Source organism: Pantherophis guttatus, chromosome 2 (assembly GCF_059756535.1).
Source record: "Pantherophis guttatus breed Tessera chromosome 2, ASM5975653v1, whole genome shotgun sequence".
Lineage (NCBI taxonomy): Eukaryota > Metazoa > Chordata > Lepidosauria > Squamata > Colubridae > Pantherophis > Pantherophis guttatus.
In genome coordinates this window covers 233,383,849-233,400,452 of record NC_142064.1, presented here as the reverse complement: position 1 = coordinate 233,400,452, position 16,604 = coordinate 233,383,849, and the positions used below count along the sequence as shown (strand labels likewise).

At 36.6% G+C, this 16,604-nt stretch overlaps 1 protein-coding gene across 4 annotated transcripts in view; it reads left to right on the top strand.

Annotated features, from left to right (window-relative positions):
- Positions 1 to 16,604, top strand: part of LOC117656314 (contactin-4) — a 556,506-nt gene that overhangs the window by 222,222 nt on the left and 317,680 nt on the right. The window contains exon 1 of one of the 4 annotated variants that reach the window (XM_087887912.1): positions 10,732 to 10,926. The exons of the other annotated variants lie outside the window; for them this stretch is intronic. The gene's annotated coding sequence lies outside the window, so the exon portion shown is untranslated. Of the gene's footprint in view, positions 1 to 10,731; positions 10,927 to 16,604 lie in introns of those variants that run through there. 4 annotated transcript variants of the gene reach the window in all.

Here is a 16,604-nt window from a genome sequence, read left to right as displayed (position 1 = left end):
TTCTTTCTTGGGGTTATTCTCTTCCATACTGAAAGGTTGATTTTGTGTGTGTGTGTGATGGAAGAGCAGAGAGGGAACAATGGAATGGCTTATTGACTGTCCTGATGACTGTATTGAGAAACTGGAAATACTTGATGGGCACCTGTTTTGAATAGTTGCTCCACCATTTCTATATTGAAGGCATACTGTCAAATTTGATAAAGGGCAAATTTTTACCCAAAGATTCATATTCCTTCAATTTTATTTTTACTCTTTCACATATCAGTAAATGGGGCTACACTGTGAAAAATGAACGTGTCAATGTGTCATCCGATAATTATCTTCCTAGTCGTTCTAGAAAATTCTATCATCGCTATTTTTTTCTTTTATTGACAATGAGATCCTTGAGCCAAATTCTTGAAGTGTTCTGGAAGTAGCTGGGTTTTCAAAATGATGCTGTGATGTAAGCAGTTCTTGTTGTCTCATGCTTTTAATTATTCCATTTATTTTTATTAATTTATCTCAAGAATTGTCGCTGATTTTCTTTTATGCTTCTGCCTTTCTCTCTTGGTAGAAACCAGCTTTCAAATATTGTAAGGGTGTCTCCTAATTGCTTTGATAAGGATGGGGAGGGGAAGATGTGTGCTCACTCGAATTGTAGACCCCCAAGCCCCACAAAGTTTTAAAACAACTGAGAATAAGTTAATTCCATCTGCGGATACAATAGGTGTGAATGATTTTAATTTTTTTTACTATAAGCAATCACTGTGGTCCTTTTACCTTTGGGTTTCTGGGGCTCTGGTATGTGCGAAGATCAGCTGGCTGGTTCACATGTGCGCACCAGAAACCAAAAGAGCAGCTGGTGAGGGGGCGTGTGCCCACAGAGAGGGCTCTGTGTGCCACTTCTAGCACGTGTGCCATAGGTTCGCCATCACAGACCTAAACTATGGGAGAACTTGTTCCAATTGCTGCAAAATGGCATTTGTTCACCCAACATGCCATATGACTACTTTTATTAAATACTACCAGTCGCCATGGTAAATGTGAAGATCCAGCTGCAGAAAAATACCACAATGCAGGTTGATACATAAACAATGTATGGGTCCCCTTCCTTATTTATTTCACTTTTATTTTAACAATGTTCTCCTGGCCCTTTTATAATCCATAGGAGGAAGGTGTGAGGCTCTGGAGACTGGGGCAGCAAAAAACGTCACTTCCTGTCCAACCAGGAGTTGGGAAATGGGTCGTTTCAGGCTTCCAGAGGGCCTCGGAGGGATTGGGGAAGGCTATTTTCGCCCTCCCCAGATGCATAGAGAGGATCTGGAGCCAGGTGAGAAAGAAAAATGGGCCTACCAGGCCATCGCGTGCCAGGAGCGGGAGGGGGAGGTGTGTTGTGCACACATGCGCAGGATGGGACACATAGAATTATCGGTGTGGGCACACACGCAAACCTCCCCCACACACCCCTCCTGGCATGCGATGGCAAAAAGGTTAGCCATCACTAACCTTTTGATGGTAATAGATGATTGAAACAATATTTTTTTTTGTCAAGAGGTTAAATTCTGTTTGACAATTACTTTTCGGAACCTCATTCTGGAACATACCAGATGAAGGCATTTGGTTTGTTAATAGGAAACAAACATTATTTCATGGACAGATGTCCTAAGTATTTGGAGGGGAGGAAGGGGGGCGGGCTAAACGATGCAAAGTATATGAGTCCATGTCATCCGTACAGGAAAGACTGTAATTTTCCATGTTTTCTATTGTTGTGATTATTAGTATTTGGGATTGTGTACATTTTCTGCCTTTTAACGCCTGGGTAATTATGCTTCCAATTTTTGCTTATATTTCATGTCTTTGATGAGTCTGGCTTCAGAATTGGAAAATTCTGTTTGTAGATTATAGAAGCCCTTGGAGCCTCACATCTATGTTTATTTAAAAACTTATTTCGCTTGTTTTGAAGCCAAAATGTATAATGATCTTAATAATTTAGGAATATTCAGCACCAAAATAATCGTCCAACCACCACCCATGTTGTTTAAGAAGTATTAGTCTTCTGCAGCTCTCCATGCATTGAGCTTAGATGTCTGCAAGAAGAATATTCATGTGTGTAACTGATCTGCTGGATTCCATACAGGTTAGAAGCCTGATAATGCAAGATCCCAGTTTAGGGGAAAGATAGGATTGGTCTAGTAGTTAAGGGACCAGGCTAAAAACCTGGATGCAGTGAGTACTAATGCCACCTTAGAAAAGAAACTAACTGGGTGACCTTGGGCCAATCATTTTCTCTCAGCCCTAGAAAGTAGGCAATGGCAAAACCACACCTGGAATCTTGCTATGCAAACCACAACAGCAGTTGCCAGGAGTCAAGACTATCTCAAAGGCACACATGCATACAATTTGCATACACATATGCAGAAGCTTTGTCCAAGCAGACATCCAAAATATGAACATTCTACTACATGTTTTACAGCTGCCTTCTCTCAAGTAAAAAAACAAAAAAAACAAAAAACTAACAGCCTAGACACTCTTTGACCTAACTCGAACTTCCTTCTTACTATAGTTAGTTGTTTCATAGCAACCAAAAAACTATTTTCTCTTCCCCCTTCTTCTTTGGGTCTAAATTGCACTCATCCACAAATTGGACTTTAGTTTTTATTTTGAAAAGTGACAATTTCCAGACAAATTGAGTTTACCATTTCTTCCACACAATTGCTGTCAGATCCTGACAGGAGTTAGAAACAGCTGGGCAATAGGTTTGAAAAGATTTTCACAAAGGAAGAAAAAGAGCAAGAGGATGGATTTGACCATATTATATCACAGGATACATAGAAATACACATTACAGAACAACTTTATCTGATAATGATGATGATGATGATGATATAATTTTATTAAAAATAAGCTAATAAATTATATAAATTAAACCGGATACTGATGAATCTTTTTTTTTTTTTTTGGCACTCTTTCAGCTTCGCTTGGTAGAAAAATGCATTGAATATTTTGCTTATACTTAGCCCTAAGTTAAAGAATATGGATAAAAATACCAGCTTATTGGATAGAGGATTTCTACATACTGGTATATTTCGGGAGGGTCTATGTCAGTGCTATAAAGTCACTTTCCTTTTTCAACAAGCTGGGCTGGCCTAACAAATCCTTTTAAATGATTTTAAATGATTTTAAATTCGTTTGTCTTTTTAAATTTTGGGCCAAATTGAGATATTTCCTTTTAATCTGCTCTTAATCTATGTATTATGTATTTATGTGTTTTTACTTGGCTGTACACCGCCCTGAGTCCCTAGGGAGAAGGGCGGTATATAAATTTGAAGTAAAATAAAAAATAAAAAAAAATTGTAGGTCTATAAATCAGCGGTTCTCAACCTGGGGGTCGCGACCCCTTTGGGGGTCGAACGGCCATTTCCCAGGGGTCGCCAAAGCCCTCTCTCCCCCCCCCACGCCTTCACTCACCCTCACCCTTTGCTGGATCGCCCGGTCACCGTTCGCTTACCCCGCCCACTCCCAATCTATTGCTGCCTCCGGAGTCCCAGCTAATGGCTAGAGGGGAAAAAAACTTTACATTCTTGCCGGGGGGCTTCAAAGAGCCGCCCTACTCTCAGCTGTTTTGCGGAGGGCTCTGTTGCTAGCTAGCTGCAAAGAGGTAAATTCCTGGAGCAGATTTTTTCCCCCCTAGCTATGCTGAGAAAGGGAAATTGAAAGTAAGCAGGGTCTTGGCTGCAACGTGACAAAATGAGGCAGAGAGATTTCTTTTTCCTCACCAAAAAAGGTAGGTGCAAACTGCAAACAATGGGAAATTTAGGGCAAGAGGAGGTTCAAGATTTTAAAACACAGAAGAAAAAAAGCTCTATTTAACTAGGGAATTGTAATAATTGAGATACTATTAATTGTATATTGTGTTGAAAGCAGAAATGGTTAAGTTGTGGTTTGGAGGAATATATGGGGGAAATTATTTGGTTTATTATTATTGGTAAATATAATTAATTGATTTGTAAGAAATTGGATTGCATGGAAATAATTGGAATATTCATGTTCATATTGATTAATATACAAAAAAGGTAGCTATATAACTAATTGATTTATATTAAAATGTTGAATTTGTATTAAACAACTGTATTACATAATTAACCAATGTGAGGATGGATATAAAAATAGATGACAATGGGAAGGGGTATAATATAGAATAGAAGGGAAAAATTGAATTTGATTAAGATTAGAGATGAGGATGAAGGGTAATATTGGTTTTTTAAAAAATAGATGAGGAATAAATATGGTAAAAAGGAAATATAAAAATTGTAAATTTAATTGAAATGACTAAATACTGTGTTGGAAGAAATATCCTTCTGGGTTCTGCTCCAAGTGGGGAAAAAGACACTGGAAACATGGAGACTGCTTGGAAAGATGGTTTAATGGTGGACAGGATCACATGGCTTGATGGGGCCCATTGTGTTAGTTTCTGTTGCTATTGTGTTGCAAATGTCCTTTGGCAAAGGATTGAGTTTCTGCCTCTGGCCCATTAACAAAGGGTGGGGGGCAGGAAGGTGGGAGTTGCTTTGTCTGTAAAATATGCTTCTCCATTTCTCATCCAGGTAGGGAAATATAATATTCTGCCTTTTTAATATTTCCCAAAATATTTCATTCTTCTAGGAAAGGGGTGGATGCTAACCTCCTACAACTGTTTAAATTTGTGAACCGGCCAAATACTCTGTTCAAAGAAAATACGTTGTATGTTTGTATGTGTGTTTCTAATTATTGCTATTTATTGCTATTTGTTCTCTTTTATTCTTTAAAGTTTAACAATTCATTCTTTATCTTAATATCTTAATATTAATATTAATAATGTTTGGGGTTGGCTTTCTTCCCTTTCATCTTTTTTATTGTACAGCAATCTTTCTCCTCAAACCTACCACCTCTCTCTTTTCTTTTCTTCTTACTTTCTCTTCCTCCCCTTCTTCTTCTCCTCCCTACTTCCTCTTCCTTTCTCCTTCTCCTCCTCTCTTCCTCCCTCTCTTACCCTCACTCCTACTCTAATTTCCCTTCCCTTCCTTCATCCCTCTCTATTGCTGTATCCTTTTATGCATATGGACTACTCAAAGGGCTGAAAAAGTTATTTTTGACTGGTCCTCGCACTTTTGACCAGTCCTCGAATTTACGACTGTCCTCACATTTTACGTTTTTTGCCCTATCTTATACCATGTTGAAGAGAAGCAGTTGTGAAATGAGTTACATGGTTGTTAAGAATGCACAGGCATAAATGTGAGGATGGTCATAAGTGTGAGGACCAGTCAAAAGTGCGAGGACCTGTCAGAAATGACTTTTTTCAACCCTCTGAGTAGTCCCTATACATATAGCCATGGCCACCCGGTCACATGACCTCCAAGCCACACCCACAAAATAAGCCACGCCCACAGAACCGGTAGTAAAAAAAATTAGAACCCACCCCTGGTTGGGGGTCACCACAACATGAGGAACTGTATTAAAGGGTCGCGGCATTAGGAAGGTTGAGAACCACTGCTATAAATACATCTATATATATCTGTATCAGTGGTGGCATTCAGCTGGTTCTATCCAGTTCGAGAGAACCAGTAGCAGCAGCTGCGGGAGGCTCCGCCCACCCACCCGGACGTCATCACATCCTGTTTTTGACGCTCTGCGCATGCGCAGAAGGTTCTGCACATGTGCAGAGGTGTCACATGCGAGTTCACATTTGCAAACCAGTAGCGAAGGTAAGTCAGTACTACCCCTGATCTGTATGTGTGTGTTTGTGTGTATTGTAAGTACAGTTTATGTTTTAAATTCATTTGCAAATTGTGTTTGTGAGTTCCTTGGTGGTCTCTGAGTTTGGTAGTTTTCTTGCAGATATGTCATTACCCAACTAGGTAACATCATCAGTGTACTGAAGGTATTATTTAATTGGGTAATGACGCATCAGAAAACAGACAAGCTCAGAGACCACCAAGGACTCCTCATTTCAACCCAAACGTACAGATATTCTCTTCTCTTGGTTAATTGTGTTTGTGTTGTAAAGTGGCAGAGAAAATACTGTATGTGTGGCCTCCAACCTCTCTCCATAAGTTTGTGGATTCCCATTTGTAATACAGTATTTTCTACTTTTTATTATTCTGTTTTTAATTTTCCTGTCTTGGTGTAAGTATTGCAAGTATGACAAAGTTGTTATGCATTCCTAAACTATACTATACTAACTAAATTATACTAGGACCATGTCTTGTCCCCCCCCCCACTTCCTTTTATCCTACTTATGTTTTCCAGGAACTAAATTGTTCAATTGAACCTCTTAGTAATCTTACTTAATCTCACATAATGAAAAACTTTACTTGATAGATTTTTTTTAGCAAATTCATTTAACTTTGGCTGTTATGTACAAGTGTCTTGAATTGAGGAAGTTAGTTGAGTAATGCCTTACTTGGTGTCATTAAAATAAACATGAGCACTATTACTTTTATCACAATTAGAAACAATTGTTATATACATCTAGAAAACATGAGTGTTTCATAAAATCAAGAATGGGCCGTGCTGTGTTTAGCATACATAATGAAATATTGTTGAAAGTGACTATAATAAGGGCAATAATCAACTGAATTATATTTAGTACTATCTGTCCCTAAATACCAAATTGTGTTTTAAATATTAACCAAGGCTCCGTACACCCCTGTGGAGTAGGTAATTATCACTGCTATAACCATTTTGCATATGAGACAGAAGAGATTAATGACCCTGTATATTACAGATAGGAAATGAAGCAGACTGTTTATGTAAGGAGGTTCAAATTTCCTTTTTAATGAGATTTTTATGGAGGCCTTGGAATATTTTAAGTTGTGAATCTGTCCTTCCCCTACCTTTTTCTTTTGAATTGGTAATTAAGAGAGGTGGGTTTGTGAGCCACAGAGTCCTTGTAGGTTGTTATCAATTTATGTAAATATTTCTAATTTCATTAAATACTGTTAAAAAAAAAATTAACCACTGTTGCTTTACTCTCACATTAATGGTTCAGTTGTGCATTTATACTGAAACAGACAAATAGAAGAGTCCAGTTTAGTCAGTTATTCCAATTTTATTGAATTTCGCTTTTATTTTATTTTTTTCAGTCACCTCATTTCAATGTTAACTCAATTCTAATAATTTTCTTTTTCTCACCCAACAGACTTTGGTAGCAATTGATATATTTTTTAAAAAATAAGTACATAAACAAAAATGATATCTATGCCTATGGTGATATTTATGTCTATGTCTACACATCAGGTATATGTATATCTACTTTGAACCCTAATATGTTGTATCATTTAGTATTACTCCTTAGGTTCAATGTAACAAGCATACAGAGTTTCCTTCTTAGCTTTTTATTATTTCCTTGAATAAAGTGTAAATGTGGTTTATCTCTATGTGTTTATTGATGGCTGATTCTTCTGAATGCCAAGCTTTCTGGAATTCCTGAAATCCATATCCATATTTTATAGTATTAGCTTCTTTAAGCATTATTTCTACTGTACAGTATACGAGAAGAATAATAATTAAACAGTAAACGTGAATCTTTACATAATATGTAAGTGACCTATTACAGTTCCAAGTCATCAGAGATTATGTTCAGGACATCATCTCAAATTTGTGGTTTTTAATATTTTATTTTAACTGCATACATTTAGAAGTTGGTTGTCCAGTTTGGTAAAAACAGCTGCAGTACAACTATCAGACCACTTTGTAAATGCAGTCAACAATGCAATAGATTGTTTCTGATTCTACTTGTTAAAGTAGATTAAACAGCAAAACTAAACAGGTGATATAAAGAAAAGCTCAAATTTGGCTAATTGAAAACTATAATCACTATAATTTTATTCAAGAATATCTCAAACACTGAGCCATAATTGTAATACTTCCTAAAAAGATACTGAAAAAAATCTAATTTAGCAAAAACTAATATCCAGTAATTTATATTATCTTAATGCAGTGTTTCTAAAACTTTTCATTACTAATACCCCCATTTTTATGATATAATAATTAAGTCATTTTATGATATAATAATATTATTTCATTGAGTTAGGGTTAGGCAAGAAATACAGTATATTTACTATTTATTTTTTATAATCACATTGCAATGTGCATATTAACCAAAACAATGAGAGAACTTCACAACTTTATGAAATGAAATTATTTCATTAGAAATAAAAATGCACTTTAAAACTATATTTTTATTAGCAAGAACAAGCTTACTTACTTTTGCATAAATCCTTCAATCTGAATTGACATTTTTGAGGCAGCCATTTTCATATACTACTTATAGCTTTAGCCATTTCAGTTGCATTAAGTGCCTCAATACAAAAAATACATTACATTTTAGTCAAACCAAATTACAAACTTTATGAACATTTTTGACAGCAATGGGTTTTAGAGGATAAATAAATAAAATAGATAGCTGTGTATAGAAATGTCAGAAAGTAACGTTCTATTATACCAATAATACCTTATGGAATACAATATTGTTGGCATTTCAAAAAACTTTTGTGCCTCTGCTATAGAAAGGAAGGAAACCAAAAATCGATTTGTAAGTTTAGCAATATTCAAAAGTTTTTACTCAACTACCATGCCTAGGGCAATTTTGTGACTTTCCATAAGAGGATATAGGTTTCATAACCACTGCCTTAATGTACTAAGTATTACATCATTGCAGTTTCTACCAGGGAATATTGAAAATGTGAATTATTAGAACTCTTACTATCAATCTGCAATCTCAAATTGGTAAAAGCTTCTTGAGCTTCTTCATCCATTATACGGTAAAGAATATACCGTATCAAATACTGCAGCTTGACCAGATTTTGATAATTTATTTTGTCATCATTTAATTACACTGTTAATCACTTTATTCGCTTAGTCTATAACAAGGATGTCAAACTCAATTTCATTGAGGGCCACATCAGGGCTGTGGTTGACCTTGGGCTGGCCGGGTATGGCCCACTGGGTAGACGTGGCCAGCTTGATGCCACTTACTGGGCGTGGCTGACTGGGTGGGCGTGGCTGACTGGGTGGCATGGCTGACTGGGTGGGAGGTGGTCAGCTTGACACCACTCCCCAAACTGCTGGCATGTTTCCTCTTCGCATTGGGTAGACCAGGCTGAAGCCATGCTGATTTAATATTTCCTTTTCACATTGGGTAGACCAGGACGAAGCGACACTGGTAGATCAGTATGAAGCAACCCGGGTAGACCAGGACAAAGTGATACGGGCTAGCCCCTTACATTTTCCTGGTTGGGTCTGACCACATTGAATTTGATATTCCTGATCTATAACTATATAAGTGTATAGATGCCACAACAGAGAAACAAAAATAAAATTTAATTCATTTGATTCACTAGGTTTTTCTATCTAACAATTTATGGCACAGTCAACATCATTAACTTTACAATTTGAACCCAACATTCTACACTAGTTTTGCCACAAAACTCCAACACTGCAACTCCTCCAAAAGCCCTAATGGTTTCTTGCTCATTTTCCAGTTGTGTACTTTCTACAATGACAATCAGCTCATGGTTTATTCAAATATTTGTTTAATTAATGTTATGCCACTCACCCAGAATACTTGCAAAATAGAATTTTTAAACAGCTAAAGAATGCAAATAATAACTTCAAGGCATTTTAGGGTTTTTTTCACAGCAATTGAAGAATTATTGTAAGATTTTCAATTTACTCCAGTTATATAAGGGTCCTTATTATTTTTTATTGGTTATCAGATAAATATGTTCCATGGGCAGCTATCATGGTGCCCTTTCAACAACTATCCAATTTTTCTTTACTATCTTTAATTGATATCTGAAAAATAAACTGAGTTGGAAACTTAATCTAACCAAAAATACATGTTGGATGGTAACGTCTTCCAAATTCAGCATTAAGTCTATTACTAAAAATTCAGATATTTTGTTTAAATACTTTATTAGTGTTTTATTGCATTTTTATACTTTATTATTATTATTTTTTATTTTAATATAATGCTTCAACTTTTAATATTTATTATTTGTCCTAATCCTAAAAGTGAAAGATGATGATGATAATGATAATGATGATGATGATGATGATAGTGGTGGTGGTTTATTAGACACTAAGACTTTTTCTGGGGAATGCAGTGTCAGAAAAAAATAGACAAATAATATAGCATGATTAGAATGAATGTTACTTCCGTTTATACCGTAAAATAAGTTTTTCTTACTAAATTCTTACTACTCATCACCAAGACTCCACCTATTCTCAATTCAGGAAATAGGAAGATTGCATCATGCACATTTCAGTGCAAAATACCATGGAGAATTCCCTGCAGTAGTTAAATCAAGCTAGACAAAAGGCATGTATATAGAGGTAGTAAAGACAGTATTCAGTTTAATTTCAGAGATTTATGTAATCAACTATTATATATTCCTAGCAAGATTACAGTATTACTGAATCATGAGCTGTGCCACCCCACCCCACCCCACCCCTTCTATCTCTATCTCTTTGCAATATTTGGGGTTTTAGTTAACAATCAGTCTTTTAAATTCTTGATCATTGAATGAGCCTCTATTTGACTATCCCTTAACAGGGATTACAGTATATATCCATATGTGTGCAAGGTCTTCAAACATGTGCATTTTTGATTCATCTGCTAATTGTTCAGGTCCTTGGGGGAGGGGAAGGCATAAAGCAGCAGAGCACTGTATTTCCTGATTAATGCTGTTGTGTGCTGAGACACACAGGACTCAGAAGCGAGCTGTTAGGCTTCTTCAGTCCCAGCTGAGAATATGGTTCCATTATCTCCCAGCTGCATAGACAATCCATAAGGGCCTGTTCTGCCTGGTTGATCAGGGAAGGGGAAGCAGTGGCTGAGAGCTGAGATCTTTGTTTGATTTGCTGTAACATGTAAAAGAGAAACTGGGACATTTTACTTTAGAGTTCTGTAAGTACCAGTTTTTCCTTTGGAGCTGCACGTGAATGTGATTTTGCCTGCTACGTTTAATGTTCTCCTCCACCGGACTTTGTGGAATTTAACAGGCAAGATGGAAGGTAATCTGTTTACAAACTGTAACTTCCTTTGCCTATGTAGATGTGAGACAATTGGTTTATGTAAGCAGATAAGTTAAAACCCAGTTTTAAAATGGATTTGTATGTGTATATGAGAAAGTTTTACAGAATTGCATTATTTCATGTTTTACTTTATAACATGGTTTGCATGTTTTCCACTCCAAACAACATCTGGATGATCTTTTTTCCCCCCTCTGTTATTTATAAAGTAAGAAGGAGGTGACATTGAAAAAAAAATCTATTTTTGCAAATAGAAGAATCAGAAAGGCTTTGGCATGTAAACAGTCTGTAACTCCCCCAAAATAATATTAAACCTATTTCAGATTGAGGGTGGTAAAACATTGATAAACTTAATTGTTCTGATCAATACTAGCTAGCTAAATGTCAGAATAGTTATTGCATGTGTGTGTGTGTGTGTGGTGGTTTGTGTGTGAAACTGGGAACCATTGGTACAGCTGGAAAATGTTTTACTGTATAAAACTACTAGCGTTTGGTGATTTCTATGATGTGAATTTTACAGCTAATTGTAATAGGCATATAAATGTTCTAAAACACAATGGTCAAAATAATAGTGTAACATGACTCTTGTGTTTCATCTGCAATTAACAGTCCATGTGAGTAATTGATTTTTTTTAAAAAAAAATGTGTCTCGTGCATTTCCTTAGATTTTCTTCTGTTTCTCAACGGTAGATGATCCTAAAATATGTGGTCTACTACGGTTTCAGTTCCAAAACCGGAACTCAATTTGGTGAATAGAGTTCTAATCTAAGCCATCCCTGTTGAAAAAAACCCCAGCATTTCAACGAAAGAAGTTGAATGAAACCATGTGGTGCCTTTTTCCGCCTTTCTTGAATAGGCAGTAAGTTTCAAAGAGAGCAAAACCACAGGCTGTGAAGTATGAAAGTGCCTTACTGCTGAGGATAGAGGATGTTCTCATTAGGTTTGGTTGATGTGAATTGTGTGTGAGAGAGCTGAACGCTGCAATAGATAGTTAACAATAGTTGTAAAGAAAACATTCTTCTAGCCTTGGGGTCTTGGGAGTAAAATAAAGGAATTGCAAGTGGAAGAAATGGCTCACAATGAGTACAGTTTCTCTCTTTTTGCTTTCAAGTTATTGAGACGTCCAGGTTTATATTGATGTTTCAGTTTAGACCTCTGTCTTCATGGAAAGTGCTGGTCTGAATTAAGTTTGGAAAATTTATAGAAAGATACTCACTGAGTTTGCTCTTTTCAGCAAATATGTGTGTGTATGTAGGTATACTTATGAGAAAAAAGTATAGTCCTGGTTCTAGAAATAAATCTGCACATCTTTTGGGGAAAAAAAAGACATATGAATATTTGGGTATTATTTTAGTACTGTATTTGTTTAATGTCCATTTTTGTTTAAGTTATATTTGTTAAGTATATTTGTTACATAACCAATTCTAATTACACTAACATTGGACTTGGTGTCTATTGAGGAATAAATCCATCAGATTTAGTCATGGAAATTATAGCTAGAAAGCATGCATGTATAGGTTTCTACGTTATTTTCCTAGCCTTCACAAATCCAATTTCCCATTTTTACCAATATTCTGGTTATATGGATAAGAGAAGGTAGGGTATGTGGGTGGGAATATGGCTAATGGTGACAAAAGCTGATAGAATGCTTTAGAGAGTACAAACAAAACTAATGACTTTTCAAAGCTTCTTTAAGCATAATTTCTTTTAATGAAAGAGTGACACTGCTAGGGCTTTTCAATGCATTTAGCCCAGTGACCTTAAAAACTTTACATGGCTTTCTAATTGCTTGGAACAATTTGAAGATCTATGCTTCTGACTGCCTCCATTGTTATATGAATGAAAATCTGATATAGGTGACAGCTGCAAAGAACCGCCCTAGAAAGCACTGAATAGCTCTGATGGGATTAAAAGCTATGCTGTTCATTATGTATTGTGTATAAAATAGCTGACGTTGGAGACTGCCAGCAAAACCTTATTGTATCAGATAAAGGAAAACAGAACAATATTTGAATCAGCATCAAATACCGAGCAATATATATCACGGGCTGAGCAGTGATTTGAAAGAAAACTGTTGAATCAGCAGAATTTCAGGATGTTCTCCGCCGTGCCAGGATCATATTAGCATGTGTATCCGTATAAATCTCTGCAATAGCAGAAATAAATGTTTGCATATCTTAGTAGGAAAAAGATCCAAGATAATATAACTCTGTTATCACAGGCTTGCAAAAACAACAAGCACTCTTGTGGCACCTTAAAGGCAAATACACTTATTATGGAGTAAAACATGGTATATGTCAATTCAAATAACTCACTCTAGCCCACAATAGCTTCAGCTGCATTTCTTATTCCTTTAAGATGCCACAATAATCATTTAGGAGGGTAACTTTAACATAGGGAGACGCTGGGGAATATGTATGGTCAAGAACAATGCTATTCATAGCGTTTTGTAAAATTTAACTTTTATCTACCCTGTTTCCCCCAAAATAAGACATCCCCTGATAATAAGCCCAATGGGTCTTATTTTCGGGGAACCATGGTAACATTTGGATTTCATATTCTGTTGTCTGCCATTCCTTTAAAAACACTACCACCCGAAAACCTGGCAGGCTGTATTGTTTGTCTTTATTAATCAACATTCCTCAGCATGATGGCAATAAAATCGAAGGTGTGCCTGCTGGCTCCTGAGTGTACATTACATCACAGATGCCTATTTTTATTATTTTGTTCACAATTTAATATCGGCATTTGAAATTTTTAAATATAACAGTGCTGCCCCCAAGAAAAATCTAATAGTTGTAGGAAGTAGTCACAATCTACAATGGCCAAGCGTATAGAAATGAGTAGAGTAAAGAAGAGGACACATTAAAAGGATAGTACATGTTTAGTAACCACCTCCCTTACACCCTATGCCAAACAGATCGTTATTTTTAATGGCCAATTTCTTTACAGCATGCTTTATATACATGTGTTATATGCAATTCTCAGTAATTCTTACTGTTACACGTTGGCTTTTAAAAGAAACTTGAATTCCGCACTTCCAAGAGAAGCATCTCTCTTTATTTAAAGAAAAGCAGCACTCTGTTCGAGCTTGTTTTCCTTCTTTCTAATGTCAGTGCAAATATATGTATGACTTTTAGGTCTCTATCCACCTTAAACCAGCATGGTTGAGAATTCAGGACACAGAAGCAGAATGAATTGTTGTTTCTTTAATGTTTTGCAGTTCAGTTCATTTAATTGAAAAAAAAAAATCTTCTATTCTCAGCTAAGTAAACAGCAAAGGAGCCCTTCTTGAATTAGAACTTGAACTTGTAAGAATTTGCATTTTAGTTATTGTAACGACTATGAGGGAAGAAAAGGATTCTTTGTTTATACTGTTCCCAGGTTGTGTGGAAAAGAGAAACTGGAAAAAAACCCATATACTGTAGTTTAGTTTTATTTTTCAACGGCATATCAATATCTTCAGGGGTGATATTCACTTACTTTCCTTACCGGTTCACAAATGTGAGTGCGTGTGCATCCACACATGTGCATGGCCTGCGCATGTGGTTTGCTCGCACATGCGGCTTACACATATGCGCATGACTAAAAATGTGCCTAAATAGGATGGCATAAAGCTGGGGTGGGTGGGCAGGCCCACCCGCGATTTTCGCTACCAATTCGGGCAAACTGGTCGAACCAGCTGAATACCACCTCTGAATATCTTTCAAAGTTTAAGGTATATATTACTTATGGAATTAATTTTGGAAATGATCTTTTACTCGTTCCTATGAAAAGAGGCTTTATTTTCACAGTTCAGTAAATCAGATTTGCTTAGAATTCTAGCTTATGGCAAACAAGTATCAAGCTAGTTTCCATTACCAATCGTGCCTGCTTGCTTTCCTCTGTAAGAAGATGAAGTCATATGAACCTCAAAAGCTCCCCTGTGTCTTGATTACCATGACGAGGAATCCAGGTTACCTTTCTTATCTATATCCCTTTGAAAGATTTTAGGAAATACAGTTGTGTCTTCTGGGTCTTCTTTTTTGGGAGAAAGGGATTTGGGAGAGAAAGGAGCTTCTGGTTTGTACATGGGAGAAAATAATGGCAGAGGTCTTCTGTAGTCATTCCCTTCGGCTAAATGTCGTTCATTCAAGGTAGGGCATTCTAACTTGCTAGGATAAGGAACCCCATCTGTTGTTCAGATGACAGTACTCTATGTGTGTTACACCACTATCATCATCATCCATTTAATGACCCCATAATCCCTTGTGGGTTGGAGTCTGGGCAACTGAATGGAGCTGAGTGTTTATTGGCCGGATGCCCTTCCTGTGGCCAATGCGGAGTTATATTCAGCAGATATATTCTCATCATTCCCAGAGATCCAAGTGAAATGGTGACAGAAAATACATATCCTGACTATATCATACCATCATTCTGAGGAAGGCATGGGCGAAAGAGGAAGTTAATATGGGAATAGAATTTGAGTGGCTTAGTGCAATCATAAAGCTTGTGTCAGCCTTACTCGGTAGGGTTCTTTTGAAATTTGTTTTGGATTGGTTTTCAAATAAGAACATCAAAAGAACCTTGCTTGACTAGAGTTGAACAACCAAGGTAAAGAAGCAAATTTGGCATGAAGCATCTGTACAGTCCCAAAATTAAGGGAATATTCTGCATGGTTCATTTATTTCAAATCCCTGGAATCCTTTGAAACCTGTAGTTGTTACAAGACCTTTCTTTACATGTGTTTATGGCAGACCTATTTCTCGAAGCATCAGATGTGAAAATGATAATATATCTCTTAGACTCTTATTTCTAAGCACAATTTATTTTGAATTATTTCTGTAGAAATTAATAGAACATATGCCCCAAATTTACTTAAAGTTATATTAGAAATACCTGCAGCCCTAGCTCAGTGGAATCAATGATTCCACTGAGCTAGGGCTGCAGAAAAACCTTGGTTACATAGGAAAAACCTGGCTAGAGGAAAAAAAACACATAAATCCTACGAAGAGGTAAGAATATATATATATATATGTTTCTTTTTCTTTTTCGTAGGCTTTTATGTGCATATTCTTTCTAGCCAAGTTTTACCTACGTAAGCTAAGATGTTCTTCAGCCCTAGTTCTGTGAAATCTCATTCACAAGTTTCTGGGCTTTTTGTATTTGCTGACAAGCAGCAACTCTGTGCTGCAATTTGGGAGACTCAAATAGCTATTTCTGCCTTGTAAGGCGTCATCAGTGAGCCACACCCTCTTCTCAAGTATCCTCACAGAACTAGGGCTGAAGAACATCTTAGCTTACGTAGGTAAAACTTGGCTAGAAAGAATATGCACATAAAAGCCTACGAAAAAGAAAAAGAAACATTGTACCTTTACAGGGGGGATATTTGAGAAGAGGGTGTGGCTCACTGATGACGCCTTACAAGGCAGAAATAGCTTTTTGAGTCTCCCAAATTGCAGCACAGAGTTGCTGCTTGTCAGCAAATACAAAAAGCCCAGAAACTTGTGGATGAGATTTCACAGAACTAGGGCTGAAGAACATCTTAGCTTACGTTGGTAAAACTTGGCTAGA